This window comes from Schistocerca americana, chromosome 1, assembly GCF_021461395.2.
Source record: "Schistocerca americana isolate TAMUIC-IGC-003095 chromosome 1, iqSchAmer2.1, whole genome shotgun sequence".
Taxonomy (NCBI): domain Eukaryota; kingdom Metazoa; phylum Arthropoda; class Insecta; order Orthoptera; family Acrididae; genus Schistocerca; species Schistocerca americana.
In genome coordinates, this window is record NC_060119.1 from 439,259,977 (window position 1) to 439,282,548 (window position 22,572).

At 44.0% G+C, this 22,572-nt stretch overlaps 1 protein-coding gene across 1 annotated transcript in view; it reads right to left on the reverse strand.

Moving 5' to 3' along the window:
* The window catches only part of LOC124559675, a 766,753-nt gene extending 744,500 nt beyond the window's left edge, over positions 1-22,253 (reverse strand). The window contains exon 1 of the mRNA XM_047130913.1: positions 22,075-22,253. The gene's annotated coding sequence lies outside the window, so the exon portion shown is untranslated. The remainder of the gene's footprint in view (positions 1-22,074) is intronic.
* Between the last annotated feature and the right edge of the window lie 319 nt (positions 22,254-22,572).

Consider the following 22,572-nt stretch of genomic DNA (forward strand, 5'->3'; position numbering starts at 1 on the left):
TCACGCTAAAGGGCGTCAGTTCCGCACTGTGCAAAATTATTTCTGTAGTAGTCTTTCTATTATAAAACAGCTGCAGACATTATCAATCTACTTATGATGTTTTAACATTCCCGTCCACATCGAGATAAATGCTTGCGGGAGTATTTCAAACAGCACACAGTTTTACTGAAATATTGTAGCTAGCAGAAACAAATATGTCATTAGTAATACCTAACATTATCGTGAAACAGAGAAAGCGATTTTAAGTATTTTCAGAATTCTTTTTTTTTTAAATTATACAACCCTTTAATTGTCTGGATCGCAAACAACAATTTAATGTTTGCAATCTAGATGATTAAAATATTGCCTATCTTTTTTTTAAATTCTGAAAATACTTCGTTTTTAATTGAGGGAAACCGAAAGTGGCGTTCATTCTAAGTGCAGAAAGTGTCACTGCACCGTTATTGCAAACATTAAAACAGGTGGTTTCGGTAGTTCCGAAAAGCAAATGACATATTAAAGTTCGTAGAAGGAACAGAAAATGTTGCGCCGTTTTATACAAAAATCAGTATTGACGGAGCTGTCGTTACTTTTCGTCGCGCGTGAGCATTGCGCAAGACTTCTGACATCCGCGCGCGGACGTTTGTTTTGACTACAGATGGCTTCCAAAATTCCTGTAAACAAACAACGAAATAGAACAGCAATTTACATTTGCCACTTATTTACACTTTCTGCAGTCGACATTTCTGCTCATCTTGTATCGCCTTCCATATAAAGGGTTCTGCAGGTCACATATTCATCTCTCTGGTGCTATCGTTAGGCAACACAGTGACCGAGGCGTAGTCATGCAGTTTTATTTGCCCCTTTAGAAATGTTTTGTGAAAGCCTGTGTCTGTGAAAACAACGAGTTTGATGATAAATAACTTTCTTGCTATCAGTTACGATTTTCTTTTCCTTATATTTTGCACGACGCGTTTCGGGAAATGATTCACATATTCAAGCGCCTTTTTCTCTGTGTACTGTGCCATTTCTTGGTGATGTTTTTGATGTGTGAGGTTCTGCATTGTTCGTTTGTCTTTAGGTTTAATTGTGTTTGTTAATGTGCGTCAGTTATTCTCGATGTACTCTGTGAATAGAATATTGTATTTGATATTTAATAGGCTTGTGTGTGATATTCTGCACGAATCGACCACAAGAAACCTTAAATACAACAAAACAATGCAGAACCTCACATATCAAAAATGGCATAGTGCACAGAGAAAAACATGCTTGATCTTACCCGAAACACGCCAAGCAGAATATAAATAAATGAAAATCGTGATTCGTAGCAGGAAAGTTATTTTTGAGCAAACGTAAGACTTTAATTATCATTTAGGCAAAAAGCTAGTTGCAATCAGAGAGTTGTTAGTCCTCCTCTACATCTTCACCCTTCAGTACGAAACAGTTTTCTCAACGATTGGTTACTTGACGGAGACCTCAGTTACAGAAATCTGTTACACATCAAAAATCTTCTTGTCGTAATTCTGGAAATGCAAGCCACTCATTGGCTCCTTCATCCGAGGAAATACAGAGTCAGTGAGAACCAATTTAGGACGATAAGGAGGGTGAGGCGAAATTTGACAGCCCAAAGATGCATCTTTTGAGACTGTCCTGTACAAAATGAACTGAGGAGTAGTTGTGGAGCAGAAAAACGCCCTTGGACAGCCTCCAGTAACCTCGTCACGAAATTGCAATAGTATGCTACTTTGACAGTTTGCCCTTTATGCGCATAATCTGTTGGTGCACATCATGGCAGTACTGGAAAACACTCAGCTTGTTTGACGTTGATTTGGTCTTAATCGTTTCGGCAGCGGTGAATTACCAAGTTTCCATAGCTTGCTTTACCCCTTAGTTTCGGCGTCATAGTGACACACCCAGCATTCGCACCCGTGGTGGCTAGGTCACTAAGAAGCCGTTTAGACTGGCGTGATACAGCTGCACGCGTCCTCTCCTGTCTCTATTCGGCGTTCTTTTTAAACGAGAGAAGTTGCGGACCCCAGCGGACGATGACCTTCGTTCAAGATGTAGAAAGCAGCTCCAAGGATGAGCTTCACTTTTTCCAATATCTCCCCGATTCTGATACGCCGGTCTTAGAGCAAGAGGATCTCTAGGTCTCTGGCGATACCCGGTTCTTAAAAGAGAGATGGTCTGCCTCTTCGTTCTTCGACATCCAGACTTTTTCGGCCTCAATGAAAGCATCTTCATCATTTAACCACCACTGCCGCTTTGTGGCTGTACCCTTTGCCAGCTGCTTACATTCTCAAATAGTGAAATTCGAGCCAAAGTACAATTGCTTGGGCCTTGAAAAGACAACAAAATATAAACTCACTTTCAAACAACACAACCGCTATTGTTTTAGCGAGCGGTCTGTCGTTGGTAGCTCTTATTACTGGAAGAACTCTTAAGAATACTGAAGCCATTCGTCACAATTAACAGGTGTGAAAGCAGAATTTTGGCCATGGTACCAGTGAGAACAAAAGTGAAGAACTGAATGACCTTGTCGCGTGGCGGAGAACAAACCAAATATACAAAAGGATTATTAGAAATAACCAGAACCAAACGCCTCAATGATAATTTTCTAGTTTATTAAAAAAGGCAGAAAACGGATGCATTTCAGTTGTTTGAACATTAACGAAGTGATAGAAATAGTATGTCTAAATATACAGGTGTTAATTTTTTTCCAGTCTTATTAGGTCTCAAACACTGTTTAGGGTATTAGAATCATTAAAATGCGTTTGGGAGTGGCGACTCCGTCATAATACTAGCATATATAAGGATTTGTTCAGTTATCCACGATTTTGGAGAAACGCCATAACAAGAAAAATTCACCGGAAAGGAAGCTACGGATGCCACCAATTGAGCGTGAACTGTCTCAGTACTGATCCCATTCAAACGCAGAAAACAAATTACCATACCTCAGTCCACTATATCACCTTTCTATGATGGCTGCTCTTGCGGCATCCTATAATTCTGTAGCCTGGGGATTTCAGTGTATACTAGGATTGCAAACATGTACCTTCTAAAAAAACTAAAACCTAATTATTTTTCCAGATGACACATTAAAATTTATCCTTCGTATACAGGGAGACAACGTCGTTAAAAAATTGTGCTGAAGTTCAAGAAGTCCTCAAGATTACAAGTGATTGGTGTAAAGATGGGCAGCTGGCCTCAATCTAATATACATAACGAGAAGTGCCGTTATCTTTGACTATACGATCGGCCATCTATCACTGAATCTGGGCCCGGCCTACATTGCATAGCATGTGCTTTCGTAGCGACTGTTACTGAAAAATGCTAATGCGGCTACATTGTATTTGTAAGGCACTTGGTTCCAGTACTGGCGGTGGTGGAAATTTTGTTTTCCCAGTATTTGACTGTCCTACAGAGGAGAGGTAATCGCATACTGTTTAGCATACTCTTCACTGCCACTTGCGGGCCATCGTCCTTGGCTGTCTACCAGAACTCGCGCTTCTGTCTCGTCAAGGAAGATTACGTGACACTGGTCATGGTAACCCGTCCCCATGGAAGAGGACTAACGTTAGAAATAAGGAGAACCAAACACCTCATTGACAGAACGGTCTTCTGTCGGCTTTTTGTAGTAATAATGATTGGAGATTGACCCTCTGTCTTCTGTTTCCTCCTCCTCCTCATCATCATCAGAACAAACGTCATAAATATATTCATTCTAGTCACTCAACACTTAGGTAGGGCAAGATTTCAGTACCTGTGACTGGAGACAGTGTTCCCAACAAGGTGGCTGAACGTTCTACACGGGACCATCTAGTGAACAAATATACACCATCCTTATGGATCTGTAAAAGATTTTTTTTCTTTTGAGTCATGGGTCTTTTAACTGGTTTGATGCGGCCCGCCACGATTTCCTGTCCTGTGCCAACCTCTTCATCTCAGTCTAGCACTTGAAACCAACGTCCACAATCATTTGCTGGCTATATTCCAGTCTCTGTCTTCCTCTACAGTCTTTGCCATGTACAGCTCCCTTCTAGTACCATGGAAATCATTCCCTCATATCTTAACAGATGTCCTATCGTCCTGCCCTACTCCTTACCAGTGTTCCTCTCCTCCTCGATTCTGCGCAGAACCTCCTCAACCTTACCTTATCAGTCCACCTAATTATCAACATTCGTCTGTTGCAACACATCTCAAATGTTTCGATTCTCTTCTGTTTCGGTTTTCCCACAGTCCTTGTTTCACTGACGTACAATGCTGTGCTCCAAACGAACATTCTCAGAAATTTCTTCCTCAAATTGGGGCCAACGTTTAATGCTAGTAGATCTCTGTTGGCCAGGAATGTCCTTTATACCGCTGTTAGTCTGCTTTTGATGCCCTTCTTCCTCCGTCCGTTATTTGTTATTTTGCTGCCTTGGTAGTAGAATTACTTAACTTCATCTACTTTGTGACCCTCAATCCCGATGTTAAGTTTCTCGCTGTTCTCATTTCTGCTACTTCTCATTACTTTTGTTTTTCTTCAATTTACTCTGAGTCTATAGTCTGTACTCATTAGATTGTTCATTCCGTTCAGCAAATCATGTAATTCTTCTTCACTTTCACTCAGGATATCAATGTTACCAGCGAATCGTATCAATGACATCCATTCACCTTGAATTTTAATCCGACTCCTGAACTTTTCTTTTATTTCCATCATTGCTTCTTCGATGCACAGATTGAACATTATGGGTGAAAGACTGCATCCATGTCTTACACACGACTACATCACACTCTTACGCCCTTTGTAATCCGAGCGCTTCGTTCTTTGTCATCTACTCTCATTTTTCCCCTCTTGGCTCTTCTACATATTATATCTTACCCGTCTCTCCCCACGGCTTACCCCTATTTTTCTCAGAATTATGAACATCTTGCACCGGTTTATATTATCGAACGCGTTTTCCAAGTCCACAAATCCTATGAAGGTGTCTCAATTTTTCTTTAGTCTTGCTTTCATGACCAATCACAACATCAGAATTGCCTTTTCTAAAGCCAAACTGATCATCTAGCATATCCTCCATTTTCTTTTCCATTCTTCTGTATATCATTATTATTAGCAACTTGGTTGCATTAAATGTTAAGCTGATTGTTCCATAGTTATCACACTTGTCAGCTCTTGCAGTCTACGGAATTGCGTGGATGATGTTTTTCCTAAAGTCAGATGGTATGTCACAAGCCACATACATTCTAAACAGCAACGTGAATAACCATTTTTTTGCCTCATCCCCCAATGATTTTCGAAATTCTGATAGAATGGTGTCTATCCTTCCTGCCTTTGACCTTAAGTCGTCCAAAACTCTTAAATTCTGATTCTAATACTGGATCCCGTACCTCTTCTTAATCGACTCCTGTTTCTTCTATCACTTAAGACAAATCTTCCCCATCATACGGGCTTTCAGTGTGCTCTTTCCGCCTATACGCTCTCTCGTCTGCATTTAACAGTGGAATTCCCCATTGCTTTTAACTTCACCGAGGGTTGTTTTGACTTTGCTATATGCTGAGTAAGTCTTTCCGACAATAATTTCTTTTTCGATTTCTTCACATTTTTCATGCAGCCATTTCGTCTCGGCTTCCCTACACTTCTATTTGTTTCATTCCTCAGCGACCTATTTCCGTATTTCTGAATTTCCGTGAACATTTTTGTACTTCCTTCGGTCAACTGAAGTGTTTCTTCTGTTACCCATGGTTTCTTCGCAATTTTCCTTCTTTATACCTTTGTTTCTCTTCCTAACTTCTCTGACTGTTCTTTTTAGAGGTGTCCATTCCTCTTCAACTGTGCTGCTTACTGAGCTACTCCTTGTTTGCTGTATCTTCAGTCTTAGAGAACTTCAAACGTATCAAGTCATTCATTAGTATTTCTGTATGCTATCTCTTTGCATACTGACTCTTACTGACTAATTGAACTTCAGCCCACTCTTCATCAGTACTACATTGTGATCTGAGTCTATATCTGCTCCTGGGTACGCCTTACAATCCAGTATCTGATTTCGGAGTCTCTGTCTGACCATGATGTAATCTAACTGAAATCTTTCCGTATCACCTGGCCTTTTGAAAGTGTGTCTTCTCCTCTTGTGTTTCTTGAACAGGGTATTCGCTATTACTAGCTTAAATTTATTTCAGAACACTATCTTTCTCCTCTTTCATTTCTTGTTTCAAGCCCATATTCTCGTGTAACCTTTTCCTCTATTCCATCTCCTACAACCGCGTTACAGTCCCCCATGACTATACGATTTTCATCTTCCTTTAAGTACTGTATTACTCTTTCAGTATCGTCATATTATCTCTTGATCTTCAGCTTGCGACACCGGCATGTATATATGAACCATCGTTGTTGGTGTTTGTTTGCTATCGATTCTGATAAGAACAATTCTATCACTGAACTGTTCGCAGTAACACACTTTCTGGCTGGCTCTGAGCACTATGGGACTTAAATTCTAAGGTCATCAGTCCCCTAGAATTAGAACTACTTAAACCTAACTAACCTAAGGATATCACACACATCCATGCCCGAGGCAGGATTCGAACCTACGACCTAGCGGTCGCGCGGTTCCAGACTGTAGCGCCTAGAACCGCTCGGTAACATACTTTCTGCCCCACCTTCCTATTCATAACGAATCCTACGTCTGTTATACCATATTTCGCTGCAGTTGATATTACTCTATACTCGTCTGTCCAGAAATCAGTGTCTCCCTTTCATTTTCATTCACTGACCCCCAGATTGAGTCTTTGCATTTTCGTTTTGAGATTTTCTAGCTACCCTACTACGTCAAGCCTCTGACATTCCACGCCCCGGCTCGTAGAACGTTTTCCTTTCGTTGGTTATTCCATCTTCCATCTTTTTCTCATGGTCAGCCCCCCCCCCCCCCCCCCCCCCTTTGGCAGTCCTTTCCCAGAGATCCGAATGAGGGACTATTCCGGAATCTTTTGCCAATGGAGAGATCATGACACTTTTTCAATTACAGGCCACATATGCTGTGGATACACGTTATGTGTCTTTAATGTAGTTGTTTCTATTGCCTTCTGCATCCTCATGCCGTCGATAATTGCTGAATCTTCCGCCGTTTGGGGCAGTTTCCCTTCCCAAGGACAAGAGAGTGCCCTGAACCTCTGTCCGCTCCTCCGCCCTGTTTGACAAGGCAGGTGGCAGAAAGAGAGTTACTTTTTATACTGGAAATCTTCGGCCGACATTGCTGATTATTAATCAAAATTCCAGCGGTGGCGGGTTTAGTACCCGGGACTGATGACGTTTTGTTCACTAATCAGAGACGCTAAACCTAGGCCACGGGTGTAAGAGAATGATGTCAAAAATAAAACTCAGCGTGCTAACGCAGGTTTAAACTGTGTATATCTAGAACATCTTGGACGGATAACGAGAACCAAAAAAAGTGTAAAATAATGTCCCATTGTTCTGGTAATGGAACGGAACAAACACCTCGTTACTGTGTAAGCAATCACTAACGCCAAGGGACAGGCCACACAAAACCTCACAAACACAGCGTACTGTTGTAACAAACATTCTGTTGCGTTCAAACACTCTTTGATAGTTTAGCACGTCCTGTGGTGAAATTAGTTATTTTTGTTCCTGGCAATGACTTAGGTGTACTTCCACTGGCTAGGTCAGTAAACAAGGACGGTGAGCTTGGGAACAACGCGGTACACGTTATCGAATCTACTCACGTGAATTCGCCGCCTGTCAATTTCACAGTGACACCACAGTGCTATAGTCAATAAAAATATCTACGCTACATACTCACCTGCTAATTACACATCCTATAATCACTAACTGAGGAGCGAGATAACTTACTGAAATAATGTAGCCTTTGTGATAGGCTCGTTTCTTGGATGCCGCATTGCCTATGACATTTGATAGATGTGTTATACATTTGAAAAGAATAATTACATTAGATCTACTAAGGCGTCCACTGTAAAAAAATTTTGTGACTGGTGTTTGGTGTTCAGTTCATGTTTTATCACTTTGGTTCCTGGTCTTTTTGTATCTGTAACAACACTGCTGACCAAAGAAAATGTTATCTTGGAGAAAATGTACACGTTTTCCTCTATAATTAAACATGTAAGGGGGCGGCTGTTTTAACTAAATGTGAAACCACAGACACATGTTACTCGTATGTGACACGTAGAAAAAAAAATGAAATGATCGCATGGCATTGTTGGTCGGGCTGTCCCAGTCGGGTTCGGCCGCCAAGTGCACGTCTTATTTCAGTCGGCGCCACATTGGACAACTTGCGGCCGGTGATGTGGATGAAATGATGATGAGGACAACACAACACCCAATCCCCGAGTGAAGAAAATCTCCAACCCGGCCAGGAATCAAACCCGGGCCCAGTGCATGGGAGGCAAGCACGTTACCACCTAGCTAAGCAGGCGGACATATGACACGTTATGAATATTACTTTCAGTATTAATGTATTTGGTTAAGAATAATAATGAAGTGATTTTTTTCAATAATTACGATAAATGTTAATAAAGAATTCAATATTAACTTTCTGTTCTTTTACACCGTATATTGTTCAAAAGAATAGAACGTTAATATTGATTACGAGTTGGTAAGGCTGTATAAAAGTGCAGCTAATTGCCTCACGTATCCCGAACGTTGCTGTAGCGACATACATCAGTCTTGCTGGCTCTCGGACATATAAACAGTCGTGACGCTTTTCAGCGGCAAAGAATGTTTGAACTTAGTGGAATGTTTGTTGGGATAGTACTTTGCTCTGTTTGCGAAGTTTTTGAGTGGCTTGTTGTCTTGGCATGCGTAGTTGATTAAACAGAAGCAGCTGTGTATTACGCGCCACACACACAGAGAGAGAGAGAGAGAGAGAGAGAGAGAGAGAGAGAGAGAGAGAGAGAGAGAGAGAGAAGCTGAGATTTTATACTGCAAACATTTTCAACACTCATTGATAGTTATAACTAGAAAAATAACGTTGACTTCTTGGTGGTTTCTGTTAGAAATATTATGTTATCAACAAAAAAAGTTTGTTTATAGAGCGATGTTTTCACTGAAGTGCGCTTTGTTTTTGTGCAGTAGTGTATTGTCGTTTGTTTCTTCACTCACATTTCTTTCTGAGGGAGTTGTTTCATGATTGGATGACATTTCGTTTTACATTTGTATCTGTGCCCTATCGGAGATTGCGGCGAAAAATTGTATCGTATGGGTAGCGTTTGTGTTGTCAATGAGATACCGGCTACTTGTCTCGAAAGACATGAAAGAATTCGTCAGGTTTACCGTCTAGATTTGACTTACGGATCGCAGTTAACAGTGTCAAAAGCCCGTCCTCCACTTTGAAGATATAGAGCTTAACCTCGGATACTGGCGCAAAACCTGGCGATTTGGAACTTTACATCTGTACATCACCATACCTACCATACACTCATCAGCCAGACCATTACGACCACCGATCTACTATCACTATGAACCCGTCCAGGCGAGGAATGACTGCTAATTAGACACACGCAACATTCATGTAGTGTCAGTGATCATGCTGTCCGTTTATAGAATGAGGAAGGCATGCGATCTATCTGAGTCTGACCGAGGGCCGATTGAGATGGCCCGGAGGCTCGGCAGGAGCGTTACGGGAACTAAATTTCTTGTCGCTTGTTCGAGAACTGCGGTGGTGAGTGACTTCACATGTGGCGAAACCAGGTCCAGACGTCGTGGGGTTGGGTGGTCACCCCTCATTACAGATGTCGGACGCCGAAGACTTGGCAGACTGGTAAAACAGGACAGGCGGTGAACTGTGGCGGAACTAACAGCAGACTTTAATACTGGGCAGAATACAAATGTGTCTGAACACACAGTGTACCGAACACTCCTAACGACCGCCCCCTCGCAGCCGAAGACCCAGCAGGTGCCAATGCTAAAACAACGACATCTGCAACTGCAATTGAAATGGGCACGTGACCATCGGCACTGGACGTTGGTACAGCAGGAGAGCGTTGCCTGGTCTGATGAACCCCGATATATTCTTCATAATGGTTATGGAAAAGCGCGAATCCGTCGTCTTCCAGGAGAACAGCTTCTTGACAACTGTACTGCGGGATGGGGATAAGATGACGGCACCTCCATTACGCTCTGCGAACATTCAGATGGGCATCCATGGGTTCAGTGGAGCTCGTGTAAGGCACCATGACGGCCAAGGAATGTCGTACACTGGTTACAGACGACGTGCACCCCTTCATGAAAGTCATGTTTCCCAATGGCAGTGGTATTTTTCAGCAAGATAATGCGGCATGTCACAAGGCCAGGAGTGTGTGGAGTGGTTGGAGGAACACAGTTCCAGTCGATGAGCTGGCCCCCAACTCGCCAGGTCTGAATTCGATCGAACACATCTGGGCTGTGACTGAACGTTTCGTAAGAGTTCATCGCACCTCCCCGGAATTTACAGGAATTAGGTGACTCGCATGTGCAAACGTGCCAGCTCTCTCTAGGGACCTACCATGGCCTCATTGCTTCCATGTCACGACGCTTCGCCGCTGTTATCCGTGCCAAAGGTGGACATACCGGCTATTAAGTAGGTGGTCGTAATGTTCTGGTTGATTAGTGTTTACAGGCTGGCCAAATTCGGGCGATGAAAATTTGATCTACTACTAGTAATGAAATTCGCTCTTGGTCAAGTGCGAAGGTTCATGCGTCCGTTAGCGATGGAGATGGATATTCATTTCATTTTTGAGTTTGTCAATCCGGATTTTTTACACGTGCAGAAGACCGTAGCCGAAAGTATTTCTGCTGATAATATAACAGCGGCTTTCTTCCTGGTAGTCAGTGTCACCCACTCGTTTAGTACAATTCGTTTTCACACAGAAATAGTCATACATTTATAACGATACTTTAGGAACAATTAAATGAAATAATGTAGCATCGAAAACGACATTAAACCAGCAGTTAGCGTCTACTAGAAATCGAAGTATCGATTGTATTCAAGTTTAATTCACGTATTCTCCCGTGTTAGATGTTAGACTGTGTAATACTTCCCTTTTAGTCCTATTGATTTTGTTGTTCACTTCGTAAGAAGAAACGTAGTAGAACTTATCTTCAATACTTTGACAGCCGAAACAGTGTATAGTTTTAATGTTGCACTAACAAACACTTCAGTGTATGTGGTGTTGCTAATTTCACGCTGAAATGCAAGATGTCGTTTACAAACGTCGTATGGAAATGTCGTTTTGACCGGCTGCGTTACGGGAACTGTTTGGAAGATACTATCATTGTCATATAATGAGTGGGAGAATTGTAGGGAGAGAAACCATTTCTGTAACGGGGTCAGACAGTAATACCATGCCTGTACGTAAATAGTGAGTACCTCAGTGCGTATACTGCCTTGCTGGAGGGAAGTATATTGTCTCATTTGTTCAGATACAGCAGTCATCCATACTGAATGGTGAAACTGAAAATCTTAACAGGTTTTGACTGTTCGAAAAAAACTCGCAGTCGTAAAGTTTGCCGTCAACTGAGCCTCGTACGTGCGGAAGAAAGTACGTGGTTCACCGCCGCTCCCCTCCCTCCCCCCCCCCCCCCCCCCCCGCCCAACACACACTTCTATTTAACGTGTGGATGATGTGCGGGAAGAACATTGATCACTACTCATCTGCATGACCTCGAATTTCTCTAATTTTAGCGTCCGAATAAAAATGCAAAATCCATTTTGCAGAAAGGAAAATATTTCTTACGTACAACTCTGAGAAGCGTTGTAATAACAACGCCAAATGCATTTTGCAAAAAGTAAAATATTTCTTATGTAAAACTCGCGGATTTCATGTGAGTGCTTTCATCGGAATGTTAGCCGGAAGGTGATGGGTGCGACACTTATCGAAACGTCGTACCAGTTCGACAAATTGACTTGGTTGAAAAAACTGAAGCTTTATATTATGACAAGTAAAAACCATCACGGCAGCTTCATTTAAAGAGCACAGCCGGTTTCGTAATGTTATTTACATCATTTGGTGAAGTTAATTACAACGTGATACTGGAGTACAATTGATATTGGCTCCCTTCTACGTTGGTCTGTCGTGAGCTGCGACATGATATTTAGAATGGGGTGAAATTCCAGGAACCAGGGGAACATTAATGTCAATTGTACTCCAGTATCACGTTGTAACTGACTTCACCAGATGAGGAAACTAACATTACGAAACCGGTTGCGCTCTTTAAATAAAGTAACCATACCTCTTCAGCTGTGTTTTTTCTCGAAATAAAGTTCTTTAGCAGTAGATGTTCGTTAATAAACTTTTGTTTTCAAGCATTATATAAAAGGAGGGCAATACATTTCTTGATACACAGTGGAATGGAGGTTCTCGGAATTTCCTGAGTTATTCTGCCTGCAATGTTCAACGCTTATCGTGTAACGTCTTACGATAAGGTTTATTGGGCATTTGCGTTAAATCTCTACTGGTGCCTGGATAAACCTGACGTGCGAATCCCGGGGGGGGGGGGGGGGGGGAGAGGTGCACATGCATAGGTCGACAATATCTGTTGTCAACAACAAATCCGATGATGTTTGAGAGTCCATAGGCAGAACTGGGAAACCATCGGAAGTTAAGCAAGGGAATACTGCGGAAAAAAAAACACTCCACACCGGGAAAAAGTTCCAGTCTTCCCAAACGTATGCGATAAAGACAGGAAGAAACGACATACCTCTCATTCACAGCTTCCGTATGCGTAGTCCACAGACCTGTGTCACTGCTGATAATGGTGAATGCACAATTCCATTTTATATCCTGTAAATTATAGCATTGTCAAAGTCGTGGGAGTTTGTTTCCACTGAGGTTCTTACATAAATAACATATTTTTCTGAAGAATTCCTTTTAAGTGCTATATTGTTTCCATTTACCATCTTGGACCTTACGCTACAAACATTTACTAATCACTGATCTCAACAAATTATTATTGTTATATTAAAATATTTAATATATTTTATTACTATTATTATTATTAATTGTATGCATCTGTTGCACGTAAAATTGAATGTGTTGGCAATCTATATTTGTATGTGCGTGAAGGACGGATGGGGGCAGAAAGGGTGAAAGGTAGAGATAGAGAAAAAGAGACAGAAAAAGAAAAGAGAAAAAGAGAGTGAGAGAGAAACAGTCATCGCTCAGAACTAAACCCTTGATATGCGTCTACTGACGAGTGGTGTAGATCATCTTTGAATTATTTTCTATCACTTTCGACAAGCCAATTTGGTAAGGTCCATAGACTGCCCAAAAATACTCAAGAATTGGTGGAGTGCGTGTCCTATAAGCGACTTCTTCCAATAAATTTGCCTGACATCTGTCTTCGTTACGTTGAAATTTGTGTGGTCGTTGCCCCTTGAATTCCTCGGGATGATAATCCTGCGTACCGCATGGTAGTGGCTGTTTGCAGAGACTGATCACCGAAAATGAACGATGGCTGACGGTTTCGTTCACGCGCATTACACTGCATTTACTTGCAGTGGGTCTCAGCTGCCAATCTTTGCCCCAGGCATTTGTCATATTCAAGTATCCTAACGATGTGAGCTTAATGTATGCAACTGCGTCGTGTGCTTCAGACGTTATCTGCCAAGTCATTTGTGTACATGGTGAGCTGTTGAGGACTTTTAGCCGGCCGAAGTGGCCGCGCGGTTCTGGCGCTGCAGTCTGGAACCGCGAGACCGCTACGGTCGCAGGTTCGAATCCTGCCTCGGGCATGGATGTGTGTGATGTCCTTAGGTTAGTTAGGTTTCACTAGTTCTAAGTTCTAGGGGACTAATGACCTCAGCAGTTGAGTCCCATAGTGCTCAGAGCCATTTTTTTTTGTTGAGGTCTTTGTGGTACACTGCTTCTTCTTCTTCTAACGATGCTCCCCGTTAATAACGAAATACCGAGGATTTCTAGGAAGTCTTCAGTCCACTTACATATCCGTTCAAATATTCAGTATTTACGCAGTTTGTTTACTAGTGACGGTGCAAAATGTATCGACGATTTTCCGGAAGTCGCGAATCAGGACGTGGACCTGAACAGCTCCGCTACTACTACCTTTGGGATCTCACTGAGAAACAAAACAAGTTGCGTCGGACACGATCGGTGGTTGCGGGAACCATGTTGAGTTTGCGCTGACTGTTGACACAATGAGGTATGTGGAGGAATAAATTAGCTGTAATACTGTTAAAAATACACTCCTGGAAATGGAAAAAAGAACACATTGACACCGGTGTGTCAGACCCACCATACTTGCTCCGGACACTGCGAGAGGGCTGTACAAGCAATGATCACACGCACGGCACAGCGGACACACCAGGAACCGCGGTGTTGGCCGTCGAATGGCGCTAGCTGCGCAGCATTTGTGCACCGCCGCCGTCAGTGTCAGCCAGTTTGCCGTGGCATACGGAGCTCCATCGCAGTCTTTAACACTGGTAGCATGCCGCGACAGCGTGGACGTGAACCGTATGTGCAGTTGACGGACTTTGAGCGAGGGCGTATAGTGGGCATGCGGGAGGCCGGGTGGACGTACCGCCGAATTGCTCAACACGTGGGGCGTGAGGTCTCCACAGTACATCGATGTTGTCGCCAGTGGTCGGCGGAAGGTGCACGTGCCCGTCGACCTGGGACCGGACCGCAGCGACGCAGGGATGCACGCCAAGACCGTAGGATCCTACCCAGTGCCGTAGGGGACCGCACCGCCGCTTCCCAGCAAATTAGGGACACTGTTGCTCCTGGGGTACCGCCGAGGACCATTCGCAACCGTCTCCATGAAGCTGGGCTACGGTCCCGCACACCGTTAGGCCGTCTTCCGCTCACGCCCCAACATCGTGCAGCCCGCCTCCAGTGGTGTCGCGACAGGCGTGAATGGAGGGACGAATGGAGACGTGTCGTCTTCAGCGATGAGAGTCGCTTCTGCCTTGATGCCAATGATGGTCGTATGCGTGTTTGGCGCCGTGCAGGTGAGCGCCACAATCAGGACTGCATACGACCGAGGCACACAGGGCCAACACCCGGCATCATGGTGTGGGGAGCGATCTCTTACACTGGCCGTACACCACTGGTGATCGTCGAGGGGACACTGAATAGTGCACGGTACATCCAAACCGTCATCGAACCCATCGTTCTACCATTCCTAGACCGGCAAGGGAACTTGCTGTTCCAACAGGACAATGCACGTCCGCATGTATCCCGTGTCACCCAACGTGCTCTAGAAGGTGTAAGTCAACTACCCTGGCCAGCAAGATCTCCGGATCTGTCCCCCATTGAGCATGTTTGGGACTGGATGAAGCGTCGTCTCACGCGTTCCTCACGTCCAGCACGAACGCTGGTCCAACTGAGGCGCCAGGTGGAAATGGCATGGCAAGCCGTTCCACAGGACTACATCCAGCATCTCTACGATCGTCTCCATGGGAGAATAGCAGCCTGCATTGCTGCGAAAGGTGGATATACACTGTACTAGTGCCGACATTGTGCATGCTCTGTTGCCTGTGTCTATGTGCCTGTGGTTCCGTCAGTGTGATCATGTGATGTATCTGACCCCAGGAATGTGTCAATAAAGTTTCCCTTTCCTGGGACAATGAATTCACGGTGTTCTTATTTCAATTTCCAGGAGTGTATGAGTACAAATGTACAAGGTGTTAAAAAAGTATTTCACATTTTGAGATAAAAATGTCCGGTAAACATGGCTAGAGCAAACCTTCATACCTACAGAGCTTTAAGTACTCGTACACGTTCCATACTGTAAAACGCATAGTCGCAGGTTCGAATACTGCCTCGGGCATGGATGTGTGTGATGTCCTTAGGTTAGTTAGGTTTAAGTAGTTCTAAGTTCTATGGGACTGATGACCTCAGATGTTAAGTCCCATAGTGTTCAGAGCCATTTGAACCATTTTTTGTAAAACGCATATCTTGTTTTGTATTTTGCAATCTCTTTACCATAACGAACGTCTTACAGAATGCAGTAAACTAACGAGAATACATTCCTGCGCTATTGTCCATGGATACATCATGCAGTGGATATCTGCTAGTGTTGTTAATGTGAACCATACCCACAGTTCTGGATAAGTGCAGGGTGTACTTAGTGGTAATGGTACAAGTTTGTGTTTGGAAAAATTTGTTAAATGCTTTTACACTGTAGTTTTGTCTGCACTTAGCATCATAATAGAAAGCTATTATTCCACACGGGAAATGGCAGACATTGTCTTCCGTTATGATATGGCAAATGGAAGCAACCGTCGAACCCATATCGTATGATGATATGTTTGGTTTGTGGGGCGCTCAATTGCGCGGTCATCAGCTCCCGTACAAAGTCCCAATTTTTACACAGTCCAATCTAGTCGCTGTCACAAATGATGAGGACAGAGGACAACACAAACTCCCAGTCGCTGAACAGAGAAAATCGCTTCGCTAGCCTCTAGACCACGAGCTTCGGACAAGTCGTATGATGAAAGATATCTAGTGCATCGGTGACCAACCTGGATTCCCTAAGATGTCGCATAGATACGTGCCGGTGAATGGACACCTTATGGAGCACCTACACTAGCAATGGCTCACAAGAGTCATGTCGTAGGTAAAAGCAAACGGACTACATTAGATGCTCTGCTGTGGAACAGAAACAGAATGTGTTCTCGTTTGTTTGGTTATTCTCTTCTTTGTGTTTATGACAGGAGATGTCAAACAGAAAAATTGAATTTGAAGTTTCCATGGAATATTTCAGTGTTTATATAGAGGACCTGTAGAACACCAAGCAAGATGGCTTCTTCCAGATGTAACCTAAAGACGGGTTTACAAAAGTAGCTTAAAATTCTATTTCCCGTGTATCACTATGAAATACCATTTACAGCTCTACGGCACCTCCCATTAATCTTGGAATGGGATGGGACCGGACGGAGGGGATATAGAATATTCTTTAACGCCTCATATATGGAGCAAGAAGTGGCTGATCACCTCATTTTACATTCTTTCTGTGTTATATTACTTCTAATCTTAATCTTTTCTCTAAAAATAATCATTTCCTGACCAAGGCATCACGGAGCAGTCAAATGAAGACTTAACACTCACCACAACGGTAGCATGGGATGCTTCCATTCAAAAGCAATCAACTCACACGCTAAGATGTTTATCCCAGTGGGAGATGAAACGATCAACTTCTGTTTCGCTGGCGGATCCACAACCGACGTCCACTCACGTCTTTCTTCGGGTCTCCAAAGCTGTGAAATTCACACGCTGAAGGCTCAGGGCTGTACAGAGCACGTTGTAGTGTTTCCCAACCAATATCGGCCCGGCCAAATAAATCCAAAACTGTTCGCACAAGTTCCGGTAAGGTCATGATGACCTCCTTCTTCAACGGCTCGTGGAGTTCCTCGAGCCTGGAATCAATAACCAATGCGCAGCGCTATGAAGACACTTTTCAGAAACGATGATGTGCCATGAAGTCAAAACGCACAGGAACACTGTCTGACAGAATCATCTTCTTGCCACACATTGCCAATCGGACGAAGAAGACGCTTCAGTGATTTGGTTGGGAAACGACGCAACATTCTCCACAAAAAAAGGTGTGTGAAATCTTATGGGACTTAACTGCTAAGGTCATCAGTCCCTAAGCTTACACACTACTTAACCTAAATTATCCTAAGGACAAACACACACAACCATGCCTGAGGGAGGACCCGAACCTCCTCCGGGACCAGCCGCACGGTCCATGACTGCAGCGCCTCAGACCGCTCGGCTAATCCCGCACGGCCATTCTCCACATACGTCGGATCGTTCACCGTGTGATTTCCAAAACTTTGCCGATCTGATGAAAGGCATGCGTCGACGTCGGTTTTGGTAGGACGAGGAAGTGCAAAAATGGATGCGGTTGTGAATCGGACAGCGGCCGACTGCGTTTTACGAAATAGGAACTGACTGTGTAGTCTCCCTCTGGGATAACTGTCTAAATGCATGTGGTGATTACTTTTTAATGGGACCATTTCATGGTCTCGTTGTGGCAGGTGTTTGGTTTTCGTTTGACTGCCTCTTACACTGCCTCGCACACGGTGAACTGCTGCAAATGCTGACCACTATTCGTCAGCGAGTACGGTCGTGGAAACTTCCACCGCGGCGACTGTTCGGGTGTATCAGATCAATTAAGCGAAAGCAGCAGCGGTTGCCGGGCGAGAGTAGGGTAGGGTACTCAGAGGATCTGGGACAAGGCTGCCGCCGGGGCGCATGAAAACAGACAGCGGCGTGCCGTGTTGCGTCACTGCTGAGCGCGCCGCGGCGGTGCACACACAGCGCGCAGCCGTGTCATCCGGGCTTATGTCACTGGCCAGCCAATTACCGGCCCAGAGTGCAGCAGCCTGCAGCGAGGGACCTTGACTCGCGACTACCTGCAGCCACCGGCCACCGCCGCCAGCTGCCCACCACAGGCGTCACCATTACACTCCAGCACGTCAGCTGAGGAATACCATCGTCCGTGACTGAACCATTACCGCTACCATTATAAACTCCCCATAAACTATCGTTACATTGAAGTCAATGATCCTCCACCCTTGAACTGCTCTGTCTGTCTGTCTATCTGACCCTCTCTCTCTCTGATTCCATATTCCGCGAAGTCAACTTCTGGTGTGTGTCGGAGAGTGTTTTGAGTATCACTGCCACTACCCCCATCTCCTATCCCAGACGCGAACGGTAAGCTGGGGGGAACTATTCATAGCAGCCTCCGTGAAAGTTCTACCCTCTCTTACATTATCTTAACGATATTTTTGCTAGATATGCGTAGAAAGAAGCAGTTTGACTGACTCCTTTAGGAACGTAAGCTCTTGGAATTTTAACAGTAAACCATACGATGACACATAAGGCCTCTCTTATAGCGTCTGCCTCTGGATTTGATGAGCACTTCTGTGAATTATCGCGTTTATTAAAACTGTGATGAAGCGCTCTGCTCTCATTCGGATGTTCTCTGTTTCCACTATCGGATATATCTGGTAAAGATAATAGACTGACGAGCAATGTTGTGCCGAACCGGGGCATTGTGAGCCCCCTCCTTGGTCGGTGAACTACAATTTCTCTCTCTCTCTCTCTCTCTCTCTCTCACACACACACACACACACACACACACACACACACACACACACACGAACTTGTGTGAAGTATATCAGTTTAAAAAAGTACCGAATTAAAATAACGCTATACAAGGCTGCGGTTGGATCTACACCTTCCCCTGGGTGGTACATGCGAAGTTATCCGACGACGTCGTAAGGAATTCTATGCAGGTTGTTAATGTAGCCCTACTTAGTTGATGTAAACTGACAATATGATGTCGTAAAGCTTGGTACATTGGTATTCAAGTAAGAGTGATTTCAAGTAGGCCTATTAATGTTCCACAAAATTCTAGAGAGTTTGATGCACTGCACCAATGTCCTAGCGCATTGGGAAAGGGACGGAAGGGTTACCAGTTGGGACTGTTTTGGAGGAAATTTGTAATTTTGGCACTTGCCTGACAACCAAGGGACACCTGTCGAAAGACTTTCTTGGGTCCGGTTAATTGGAATTATTCTTTTTTCAGAGACTCTTGTATCCGTTGAAAATTAAAGCAGAGTGTGTTGAAAGGAGAGGGATGGGGGAGGTGAGATCAAGAAAATATATTGACTTTAATAAGTTTCACTCTCGGTAGCGGATGAGAAATTTAAGAACAAAAATCTCCCTGCAGTTTTTACAGGGGCGAACAGTTATGTAGCACACTGAAGTGAAACTTTACTGCCAAGAATACCATTGTCAGTAACGAGTAACTATGCGAGAATATCTGGTTCCGAGGAACTTCTCTAGAGGTTTCGTTCTGATGTAGAGCTGGTGGCGGAATAAGAACTCTCTTGTAGCAACTATTTCCAATGAGGAATCCACTTGTCCCGAGCAGTCTACCGAATAAGATAGCAAAGTTTAGCAATGCTTTGTGGTCCTTCCAATTTAGCGGTGAAATTTGTATACAAAAGTAAATAAGCAAAAAAGAAATACATTTCCAGTTACAGTCCTTGCCATACAACCGTGGAAAATTAGGTCTCGTACAACTACTGAAATCGTGGGGGTCCACGATTGACGATCCTGTTCCCCCTTTCGGCTTATTACTATTCAATTTGGGCATAGAATGACTTACATACTAAATAAATAATAGTATGATCATGTAAAATTCAGATTACGTCGAGAAATGATCGAAACTACTCTACATTATACACTCGACAATTACGTATTTTAGGACGCGATAGTAATTACGCCTGCAATAATATTGAAACACGTTCAAATTCACTGGTCCTGATAAACATTCAGTTAAGGTGGCTTTTGTGTATGTGTAACGCTAATGTTGGAAATGCAAATCCGCTCTCATACGCCACTGATAGACTTTACCCCAATTCCGGACAACACACTGGCGAATGGAAAGGAAAGAAGACACTTTTCAATAATCCGGTCCATCAGCTTAGACTGCGAAGAAAACGCAAACTGAATGTAGCATGAAAGGACTAGTGCTTCTGAAGTTGTCTGATGCTTTATAAAATTTGATAGCCTACGGAAGGTAATCCTCGCTTAAAATGTCTCCATGTATGTCTGTAGATGTCAGTTGCTGATGATGGCAGTATTACCGTTGTCGTCGACCAATGTTACGAAAAGGGCACACAACATTTTCGTAATTGTTTAGATAGCAGGTCTTTGGTCATCGCTGAATGCCTGCTGGTAGTTACAGCATTTGTGGCAAAAATTAAGAGGTAACGTCCTTCGATACATAATAAACGTTTTCAGAAAGTTAATCCAGCACAATTAAAATACTAAACTATCGAAGGTAGCGGCCGAAACAGAATTTATGCGCGAAAATTATTAGACGGAAGCAATATGTGTAGCGAACACTAACAGGTATCAGGTCTTCGACAGTAAGACTGTGGATTGGGTAGCGCACATTGCCTCTGACATAACTTCGTTCATACGGAAACGACTAAAAACAAATTTTAGATCGAAGCTGAACAAATTGTACATAACTGTAGACCCATGTCTTTTCAGAATATTCTGAAGCAATGACCAAAACATTTGTCTGTCTTTTGCTAGCTAAAATGACAGTGTGGGTGTGGCACACAGAATAAAACGAATCAAATGTCACAGGGCGTAATCGGCGGAAACACATGAAGTACTAAAGGCAAGAAAAAGTGTTTCATAACTTCGCGCGCGAGTTGCAGGGTGCTGTTCATTAACTCGTATCAGCCGCTTCAGCTACAACTCTAGGAGGCGGAGGAGGATAGCTACATCGGTATCCAAATTTGGGAGACAACTGTACAGCAACTACGCTAGCGACAGACTTTTACCCACGGGAAACTTAAGAGCTCTTAATAACAATACCTTAAGATTATATAGTTGTAAAGTCTGCGGCATTGAGCCTATTTCGAAACACAAAAGTGCATTACTTGAAAGGTATAACAAATGCAGGTATTTAACATTTAATGTACATACACGCATGTGAAAAAATTACGAGGAAGTACAGCCCAAGATAAAAATCAAGTTCATCTGCATTTTAGACCTTACACCAGAAGCTCGCTTTCTTTCCGTCTTTATCACACACACACACACACACACACACACACACACACACACACACAACTGCGCCCCCCAAAGGCATCTACTTTCCGAAGAATTGAGTACACTTCTTCTGGATACAGAAAATTGACAATCAGTATCGTAAAAAAAAAAAAAAAAATAAATAAATAAGAAAAATACTGTGGGTTTCCTGCTTGTGAAAGGTACTTCCTGAGCGATTTACAAAATTTGAGAGGTTTATTTTATAGGTGTGTGGTGTTAATGGGCAGCAGGTTCGGTATCCTAGCAACAAATGCCTATTCGTGTCGGAGGAGAAGACTGCACGCGAGGAGGCGCGAACACCACGGCTAGGCCTTTTAAACGCCAAAATGTGCGGTTCTTATTATTTCGCGCTGTTAACAGCATTTGGACAGACAAACTTTACGAAGTGTTTATTTCCTACAAGTGAATCCAATGGTAACACATGTTGACGTGAAATAAAACAGTACGTCAAGTTCGCTGCCTGTTCGAGGGTGGAGTGTTTCCGTCCGTGGAGTACATTGTTACCTCGGAAAAATTCTCGGGGAGCACAGGCAACTAGCTGGTGCTGACGCGTGGTCTGTCCAGTATTCGGTCAGCAGCGGTGAACGACGCCGCTGCCACTGTCGCCGGCGCACAAAAGCGGCTCGCACACACGGGCGCCGAGCCGCGACAGCAACACGACACACACAAACGCACCGCGCCCGCTCCTGAGGCACACTGGCGTGTCGGACCCGTCTCGCCGCTAGCCAGACCGCAGCGCCACGCGCGGCGCCCGCCGGCACTATCTGAGCAGAGCCGAGCTGCTACCTGTCAGGGCGCACGTGTCCGCGAGGCGGAGATGAGCAGTGCGGTGGCGGGTGGGAGGGGGAAAGGGAGGGTTGCGAATCCCGGCCTGCAGGGGCAGATTACAGCTGTCATCCCGCACAGCAGCCGAGCCGAGAGGGATTTCTGGCTTTTGCAGCCAGGTAGACGGCGTTCGCGCTCGATTCGCAACTGGTAGGACGATGAGTCACAGGGGCTCTC